The 9,882-nt window shown below is 51.5% G+C and overlaps 1 protein-coding gene and 2 non-coding genes across 3 annotated transcripts in view; 2 read left to right on the plus strand and 1 right to left on the minus strand.

Annotated features, from left to right (window-relative positions):
* Window positions 1–9,882, plus strand: part of LOC142821521 (uncharacterized) — a 414,847-nt gene that overhangs the window by 279,077 nt on the left and 125,888 nt on the right.
* On the plus strand, window positions 2,282–2,353 carry TRNAE-UUC (transfer RNA glutamic acid (anticodon UUC)). The gene has a single exon. It is a non-coding gene; the product is annotated as a tRNA-Glu (tRNA).
* TRNAR-UCG (transfer RNA arginine (anticodon UCG)) lies at window positions 3,626–3,698 on the minus strand. Its single transcript has one exon. It is a non-coding gene; the product is annotated as a tRNA-Arg (tRNA).

The following is a 9,882-nucleotide window of genomic DNA, read 5'->3' on the forward strand; positions in this document are numbered from 1 at the left end:
AACAAGGACCACGTCCAGCTGGGAATGAATGGCCACAATCGATCTTACAGCGTTTGATTTAGCAAGTCCAACTAAGACTCACTAAATCAAACCCAGAGGCCACCCCCCAGCAGCTTCCAGCACTTCTGCTCTTTGCCCCCTTCGGCTTCCTGCTGTGGGGACATGGCCAACTCCAGCTATGTAGGGAGGGATGGCAGGGAGAGCAGACACATTGGCCAGGCACCACTGGGGGCTGCCTCCCTCACCTCCCCCATACCCAGCAGCTGCTTGGCCAGCTTAGTCATGGGGCTGCTCTCTGGGACTTCTCTCCCAGCTCCTCCACCTGTTGCCATTGCCCATCCCAAGGGAGGGGGGACGAGAGTCACTCTCCACGGTTGCAGGAGCTGTAGAGGTTGGACTTACGGGGTCTCTGCGCATTGACACCCCCAGGGAATCACAAGGGCACTTGGCGCTGGCTCGCCTGTCCCAGCAATTGCAGTCAGAGCCCTGCCTTGCCAGTGCCAAGCACAGCAGCCCCTCAGGGTTTAGGTTGGAGTCCCCAGGCTGGGGCCCGGCCTCCTTCAGTTTGGTCCCTTCCTGAGGCCACAAAATTGACAACAGGGAATTCCTTTGCCCTGCAGCAATCGCTGTTGGCCAAAGGGTTAGCAACCGAATATTTGCCCAAGTTGAAGTGCAGCAGCAGAAATCACTGTTAAGTGTGTTTCTGTGGTGTAGTGGTTATTACATTTGCCTAATATGCAAAAGGTCCCTGGTTCAAAGCCAGACAGAAACACAGGGTCTGCTCTTACTGTGGTTCCCCTGGGTGCCCACAAGGCAGTTGCAGGGTCTGCCCCCTGGTGCAGGGCTGGGCGGCCTGTGTGCTGGCTTTCAGGAGCATGTAGCAGACAGATAAACAGGTTAGGCTGAGATGGGAGGAGGCAGGGTTGGGGCTGAGACTTCTCAGTGGTGCCTTACCTGGGACCAGGTTGTTGCAGCCACACGGTCCAGGGCCCACCCTGGAAGTGCCACTACTGTGGCTGTTTACATTAGGGGCAGTGTGGCTGGTGCTTTTGCCACATGGGGACACAAAACTACATAATGTCCCACCTCATGCCCAGACCCCAGCCACCCCATTCCCCTCGTTTTCTTCCCACCCAACACCCCCAGCTTCCTTTGACACCCTCCCTTGTTCCTGCTCCCCCACCCTGCTCCTGCATCCACGTTCCTTCTGCACCCTTTCTCCTGGCCACACACGGCTCCTTGGCGCTTCTCAAGCCAGGCCCTGCAAGGAGCCACCAGAGCAGGAACCAGCCCTTGGAGCTCGGCTTGCACCGGATCTGGTAGTTTCCCACCACATCCCACCTGGGAAGAGGTGACTTGTTCTCCTTCCTTCTGACCTTCCATCTCCGCTCCCTTCAAAGGTCTCCGCTGCCTCGGGACCCGCCTCCTCAGGGCGCTGCCCCTCTGCCACTGGGCTGGGAGCGGGAGACTCCACAGTCTCTGCACTTGGGCTGAGAAGTCTCACGGGGACTCGTCTGTTGATGGCGTTAGTCAGCCCGATGGCCAGCCGGATCCATTCCGTAGCGCTGCCCGAGAGGGAGCTTTACAAGTGCCCAGTGTCCATTGGGATTTTCTGGGGCTCTGTGTAGGGGATTGGGCTTGGCCATCTTTTCCACGGGAAATGCCTCTTCTTTGGAACAGCAGCTCCCAGGAGTTCATAGAACCTCTTCTTCTCAGCCTGGGAAAGGGACGACTAAGGGGCAACGGGACAGAGGTTTACGTAATGATGACAGGGGTGCAGAAAGCAAATAAGATTTTTTTTCTCCTACTCAAGATCCTGGGTGAGAGAATGAAACTGGTAAGCAACCAAGTTAAAAATAAACCACAAGGAAGCATTTTTGCGCCCAGTGGAACTCCTTGCCAGAGGATCTTGTGAAGGTGAAATCTACAAGAAGGTCCAAAACAGAACTGGATAATTTAATGCAGGAAAGGTCAATCAATGGCATTTAACCAGGATGGACAGGGCAGGTGTCCCAAGCTGGTGAATTCTAGAAGCTAGGAATGGGCGACAGGAGGGATCACTGAACTATTGTCTGTCCTGAGGATTCCCACTGGGCAATGAAATTGGCTGCTGTTGTGAGACAGGATCCTGGGCTAGTTGGACAACTGGCATGGCCCAGTCTGGCTGTTCTGATGTTCTGTTTGGTTTCTGTCTTGTCCCCTCTGGGCAATGGAAAATGGACCCTCATCCTGAAGGGGACAGAAAGTGGCCTGTAGCTAAGGAAAGCTGGCTACGCATGTGTCCCTGATGGTCTAGTGGTTAGGATTCAGCACTTTCACTGCTGTGGGCTGGGTTTGATTCCCAGTCAGGGAAGCCAGTCTAAACTTTCACATGACAGCTCCCCACTCGTTCATCTTACCTCATTGTTCCAGCAGCTGTGACCCAAGAGGTTCACTCAGGGTTTGTTTCCCAATGTCACCTACCACAGTATTCACACAGCAAACTGTAGTGCAGAGGAGTTCTGGCTGTTCTCATCTTAGGCTGCCTTGGAGGTGAGTTCTGCTTCAAGGTCTTTCCTCTTCTCTTCTCCCCTTTTCCTTCTTCTTGCTGGTCCCCTTCTTGGACCCTAGTTTATATAGAGAAACTCAATACTGCTTAGTTGTTCCTTAACCAATTATTTTAGTATAATTTCACTAACCAATCAGAACATACTGTAACAGAATTATCTAACCAATCAGACCCCACCGCCTTAGCTGATTTACACCTAGCAAAATCAATTATCCAGCAGACAGAGACAGATCCAAACCAGACTATCACACAGACAAACAACACTACTCGAGGGGGGTGGCAAAATGGAATCTGGGAGGCCAGACTCCTTCGTGCTCCGCCAGGACCATGCATGGGACTGGCAGCGCCCCAGGATCTGCATGCGCCTGGATCAGTCCCACAGCCCGCCAGCCGATTCTCTTCCCCCTGCTTCCCCCCTGGACATCCCCAATCACCCCCACCTTCTATCGGCCTGGCGGTTCTCCCCCACTTCTCCTCCTGATCTACCCCCGCCAGCCGTGCTGCCCACACCAGCCCTGCTTCCTCCCATCAGTTCTCCCCCCCATCTTTCCCAGCCAGCCCCACTGCTCCCCCCTTTCCCCAGCCAGCCCTGCTTCCACCAGCAGAACCAGAGTAATCCAATAAACCCTGCACCACCACATCGTGTACTGGAAAGGGGCTCGTTTATTTTCAGAAAGCCGACGCCATCTTTGGAATTTTGTATCCATATTCTCATTCCGGATGGTGAATGCACCAGGCTCTCTCCATTTCGACACATGGCAGTGCCTTAAACCTCACTGGCACTGGCAGCAGCAGGGATATTTATAAGGCTTTTCAATGTTTATTCAGGATCTCTGTGCCCTGATCAGACCCCCTCCCTGCTGGCTGATGCTCCACCCTCCAGGCCAGGCTGCCACTTCTCTCCTGGCACCCCCAGTCCTGCTTTCACAAGCCAGTAACCCCCACACCCCGCAATATCCCCCATAATTTAGAACTACAGGCCTTCTAATGGGGTTATAGAAGAACCACATTGTCACATAGGACCTTTCCAGGGCAGCAACATCAGGATCCATGAGCACAGACAAAGGAAGGTAAACGCAACTGTGAAGGGACTCGAACCCTCAATCTTCTGATCCGAAGTCAGACGCCTTATCCATTAGGCCACACAGCCTTGACTTGCAGACAACTGGACTTCCTGCAATGTGTGGGTAGAAAAAAGTTTCCCTAGTCCAGTGGTCCCCAATGTCTTGGGGATGCTGGGTGCCTGGGGGCAGGGCCGCTCACGCACTGCGCCTCCAAGGGCGGGGCCGCTCATGGGCCACGTGCCTGGGGGCGGGGCCAAGCATGCGCCACGCGCCCGGGGCCAGCACCGGATTGTGCCACGACCCCGGAGCCAGGGCCGGCACCAGCCTGTGCCGTGACCCCAGGCAGGGGCTTTCCAGGCACCGTGTGCCTGGGGCCAGCACCGGCATGTGCTGTGACCCCGGGCAAGGGCCGCCCATGCTCCTGGGGCTGGCACCTGCCGCATGCCCAGGCCAGCCCAGATTGCTCCGCAGGCCACATAAATGGCCCAGCCGGCACCATGGCGCCTGCGGGTACGGCATTGGGGACCACTGCCCTAGTCCATCAGGTTTTATTATTTTCCTTGTTTGGGGGTTTAGAAATCACATCTGAGCTGGTGAGTTATTCTTATTGTGTGTAACTAAGAATTGCAGCCCAGGGATTTTTCCTGAGTCTATGTCACTTCATAGCTCTCTACCACCTAGGCTATCTCCATACTGCACCTCTCCTCTGCAAAAGCTCATGCAAATGTAGCACAGATTAGCATATTGCCATGCTCATTTGCATAATTAATTGGGGTCCGTTTTTGCACAAGAGGCTTTTGCACAAAAAGGAGCTGTGTAGACTGGGGCTCTCCCTGTCTTCTGCTTCCCCTGGCTCTAGCCTGGCCCTGGCCTCTTTCCTGCCAGCCCCATGGGGCCAGGGAAATGCAGGGGGCCATTCCAGAGTCTGGTTGGGGGTGGCGACCTGTCCATGCTGTGATGGGGGAGGGGAGAGTGTCACACGGCTTCTACTAGAGCTGATACTTAAGTAAAAACAAAACTTAAACAGGCAGCTGGAATGGGGCAGCTGGAGGGAGCCGGGAGAGCAGAGGCAGCCTGAGCGCTGAGAGCCCCAGGTGCCCACCAAAAACATCAGCTGTTTGTCCCATGCTGCAAGGGGCAGCACTCAGGGCTCTGAACTTTGCAACCTGAGTTGAACTGTCAGTGGGATTTTCCTAGGCTGGTTGTTGCAAAACCCTCCTGCTTTAGGTTTCTTGTCCTCAGGCTGGTGAGAAGAGATTTTTGTGCCTTCTGCTGGGTGTCTGGTGCCCACTGGGGCTCGGTCTCTCATCCGGCTGGCTCAGATGAGCTGGGGCCATGAAACCCACCAGCCTGGCTAGAGATGCAGGGGGCTGAGTTTGTGTTTCTTGCTGCTTCCCCTGATGCCCTCAGGTCCGGTCCCAGCAGCTGCCAGGCTCTGCCTATTGCCCCCTGGCCTCTGCTAACCCATCCATTGGGTGTGGAGCTATTGCCTTGGGCGTAGGAACAGTCTGGGAGAGGGAGCAGCACAAGTGAGAGGCTGGACCCAGATGCACTTGACCGGTTTGGTTCTTTTGGGTCTGCCCCTTCTGCACCCCTAGAGACACTGAAACAAGAAGAGACCCATGAGAAGAACCCAGCTATTTTACTTTTGCTGTGGCATGAATGGATCTAGCTCAGGGGTCCTTCTGCATGGGAAGCTCCCCTGTGCTCCTGGGTTCTTCTGCGATGCCACTCGCTTGGGGGAGCACAGGCCCTGACACTTGTAGACGGGCCAACATGGACAAACCAGCAGCACTCAGGCCCCCTTCCATAGCTCAGCTGGGAGAGTGGTGGACTGTCCTGCGTGCTTGGTAAGTGACCCTTAGGCTACACTGCAATTGACAAAAAGTTTGTGGGTATGAGCTGCTAATCACATTTCTTCGGCTGCACAGGCCTTGAGACCCGTCCAAGGCTGGAGGGAAATGGGGAATGGCTGCACCTTGGAATTCGAATGTGTTGTCTGGGACCATAAATTAGAACAGTTTTGGAGACACTTTTTTTCAGAAGAGGCTTTTCTGACATTTGGTCCATCCACAAAGGCCGAAATGTTGGGAAAACCTCCTGTTTCAGAAGAGTCCTTATTCCTAATAAAATGAGGAATACAGGGCTTCTGAAAGAACACGTCCACTTTTTTGGAAACTGATCTCAAAAAGTTGACCTGTTCCATGGACGGGGCAGAGTTTTTCCCAGATACAAAAGTTATCCTGGAAAAACTCTATATTGGGGTGCAACTAAAAGGGGCACCATGGCTTACCTTGCTAAAGCAGCTACCTCATAAACAGGAGATCTGGGGTTCAAATCCCAGTGGTGCCTTGTTGTAACCTTTGCTCATGTTTTCCTGGGCACCATGGCTTAGCCTAACACATGGAAAGTTCCTGGTTTGCAACCAGGCAGAAACACGGGGTCTTCACTTCTTGTGACTCCCCTTGGCGCCCACAAGGCAGTTCGGTCATGTCTACCTTTCGAGAGAGGGATGCAAATGAAGACATTCAAAATAGTAAAGGAAGCTGGGATTTAAATATCCTGTGCTTCATTTGCATATTCGTGTTATGGCACTATTTCAAAATAGCACTGTTAAGGTGTGGTTGTTTCAAGAGAAATAACTGATAAACCTCAGCATAGTGCAGGCCCCATGTCTTAGTTGGCTAAAGCACCTGCCTCCTAAACAGGAGATTCTGGGTTCCAGTCCCACTGGTGCCTTTCAGAACCTTTGCTCACATTTTCCTATCCCCTTCTGGGACACAGAAGAGGTCTCCCTTGACCACCCATGGAACTGCTGGTTCAGGAAAAGGCTGATTGGAGAGGGGTATTTGGAAGAAGCAAAACACAAGCCTGGAGCGGGTGCAGAGGCACCTGTGACTGGCACTGGCAAGGCAGGGCTCTGACTGCAATTGCTGGGATAGGAGAGCCAGCGCCAAGTGCCGTTATGATTCCCTGGGAGTGTCAGTACCTAAAGAACCTGCGAGGGATGCAAATGTAGACACTCAAAATTGTAAATGAAGCTGGGATTTAAATATTCTGCACTTCATTTGCATATTCACAGACCAGTGCTATTTCAAAATACTTTATTTTGAAATACAAAACGCTGTTGAGATACGCTTATTGTGGGAAAAAACCCTTCATCAGAACTAACCCTTAAACCTCATTTCATAAGAAGTAAGGGGGATTTTGAAAGAAGGGTTTTCTTTCCAAAGAACTGTGTTTAGACAGCGCCTGTTAGTTCAAAATAGCATATTTCGAAATAGCAGCCAGACATGATTATGCAACTCTCCGCTTCATTTGCAATGTCACTCAGCTGAATTTGCATTGCTCTCTGGAAAGAGGAATGACGTGTAGACAAACCCTCACAGGGGGAGATGCAGAGATCAGAATTTCCCCACCTCCCTCACCTTGTCTGGCTACTTTGCCCCATTTCCTGCCTGCCTGCCTGAGCTGATCGAATGGCTAAAAGGGACAGCAGCTGCTGATGGGTAGGGGGAGAAGACCAGCAACAAGACTCATAGACTTTAAGGTCAGAAGGGACCATTATGATCATCTAGTCTGACCCCCTGCACAGTGCAGGCCACAGAATCTCGCCCACCCCTCTTAGAATAATCCTCTCACCTATGTCTCAGATATTGAAGCCTTCCAATACTTTGAAGGCCCCAACATGCAGAGAGTCCTTCAGCTGTGATCTGTGCCCAATGCTACAGAGGAAGGCGAAAAACCTCCAGGGCCTCTGCCAATCTACCCTGGAGGAAAATTCCTTCCTGACCCCAAATATGGCGATCAGCTAAACCCTGAGCATGTGGGCAAGACTCACCAGCCAGACACCCAGAAAGTTCCCTATAGCAACTCCTATCATCCCTCCATTGACCTATTTCCAACTGGAAATGAATGGTCAATTAGTTACCAAGATCATGTTATTTCATCCAACCATCCCCTTACCATAGAATCAGAACTGGAAGAGACCTCAGAAGGTCGTCAAGTCCAGCCCTCCGCTCTAGGCAGGACCAATCCCATCTAAATCAACCCGGCCAGGGCTTTGTCAAGCCGAGACTTAAACACCTCTAGGGATGGAGACTCCACTACTTCCCTAGGTAACCCATTCCAATGCTTCACTACCCTCCTAGTAAAATAGTTTTTCCTAATATCCAATCTGGACCTCTCCCACCACAACTTGAGACCATTGCTCCTTGTTCTGCCATCTGTCACTACTGAGAACAGCCTCTCTCCATCCTCTTTGGAACCTCCCTTCAGGAAGTTGAAGGCTGCTATCAAGTCCCCCCTCACTCTTCGCTTCTGCAGACTAAACAGACCCAAGTCCCTCAGCCTCTCCTCGTAGGTCATATGCTCCAGACCCCTAATCATTTTGGTTGCCCTCCGCTGGACCCTCTCCAATGCGTCCGCATCCTTTTTGTAGTGGGGGGCCCAGAACTGGACACAGTACTCCAGATGTGGCCTCACCAAAGCCAAATAAAGGGGAATAATGACATCTCTGGATCTGCTGGCAATGCTCCTCTTAATGCATCCTAATATGCCATTAGCTTTCTTGGCTACAAGGGCACACTGTTGACTCATATCTAGCTTCTCATCCACTGTAACCCCCAGGTCCTTTTCTGCAGAACTACTACTTAACTGGTTGGTCCCCAGCCTGTAACTATGCTTGGGATTCTTCCGTCCCAAGTGCAGGACTCTACACTTGTCTTTGTTGAATCTCATGAGATTTCTAGTGGCCCAATCCTCCAATTTGTCCAAGTCACTCTGGACCCTATCTCTGCCCTTAAGCGTATCTACCTCTCCCCCTAGCTTAGTGTCATCTGCAAACTTGCTGAGGGTGCAATCTATCCCCTCATCCAGGTCATTAATAAAGATATTGAACAAAACCGGTCCTAGAACCGAACCTTGGGGCACTCCACTAGAAACCGACCTCCATCCTGACATTGAACCGTTGATCACTACCCGCTGGGCCCGGCCTTCTAGCCATCTTTCTATCCATCTTACCGTCCATTTATCCAATCCGCATTCCCTTAACTTGCTGGCAAGAATATTGTGGGAGACCGTATCAAAAGCCTTGCTAAAGTCAAGGTATATAACATCCACTGACTTTCCCATGTCCACTGAGCCAGTTACCTCATCATAGAAGCTAATCAGATTGGTCAAGCACGACTTGCCCTTTGTGAATCCATGCTGACTATTCCTGATCACTTTCCTCTCATTCAAGTGTCTCAAAATGGACTCCTTTATGATCCCTTCCATGATTTTTCCAGGAACCGAGGTAAGACTGACCGGCCTATAGTTCCCTGGATCGTCCTTCTTCCCTTTTTTGAAGATGGGCACTACATTTGCCTTTTTCCAATCATCCGGGATTTCGCCCGATCTCCACGACTTTTCAAAGATAATGGCCAAAGGCTCCTCAATGACATTTGCCAACTCCTTCAGTACCCTTGGGTGCATTAAGTCTGGACCCATGGATTTGTGTACGTTTAGTTTTTCTAAATAGTTCCTAACCTGTTCTTTACCCACCAAGGGCTGTCCATCTTCTTCCCATCTTGCGTCGCTTAGCACAGAAGTCCAGGAGCCGACCTTGTCCGTGAATACAGAGGCAAAGAAAGCATTGAGTACTTCAGCTTTCCCCACATCCTCTGTCACTAGGTTACCTCCTTCATCCATTAGGGACTGCACACCCTCTCTGATCACCTTCTTCTTGTTGACATGCCTGTAGAAACCTTTCTTGTTATCCTTCACATCCTTAGCCAGTCGCAACTCCATTTGCGCTTTCGCCTTCCTGATAACCCCCCGGCATTCTCGAACTATACATTTAAGCTCCTCCCTAGTCATTTGTCCAAGTTTCCACTTTCTGTAAGCTTCCTTTTTGTGCTTAAGTACACCAAGGATTTCCCCTGTAAGCCAATCCGGTCTCCTACCAGGTTTGCCTCTCTTGCTACGTGTCGGGATGGTTTCTTTTTGTGCCTTCAATAAGTCTTCTTTAAAATACTGCCAGCTGTCCTGGACTCCTTTCCCCTTCATGTTAACATCCCAGGGGATTCTTTCCATCAGATCTCTGAGGGAGTCAAAATCTGCTTTTTTGAAGTCCAAGGTGTGTATTTTACTACTCTCTTTCCTTCCTTTGGTCAGGATCCTGAAATCTACCATCTCATGATCACTGCTTCCCAGGTTGTCACCCACCTCTACGTCCCCTATTAGTTCCTCCCTGTTTGTGAGGAGAAGGTCAAGCTGTGCACGGCCCCT

Source organism: Pelodiscus sinensis, chromosome 31, assembly GCF_049634645.1.
Source record: "Pelodiscus sinensis isolate JC-2024 chromosome 31, ASM4963464v1, whole genome shotgun sequence".
In the NCBI taxonomy this organism is placed as follows: domain Eukaryota; kingdom Metazoa; phylum Chordata; order Testudines; family Trionychidae; genus Pelodiscus; species Pelodiscus sinensis.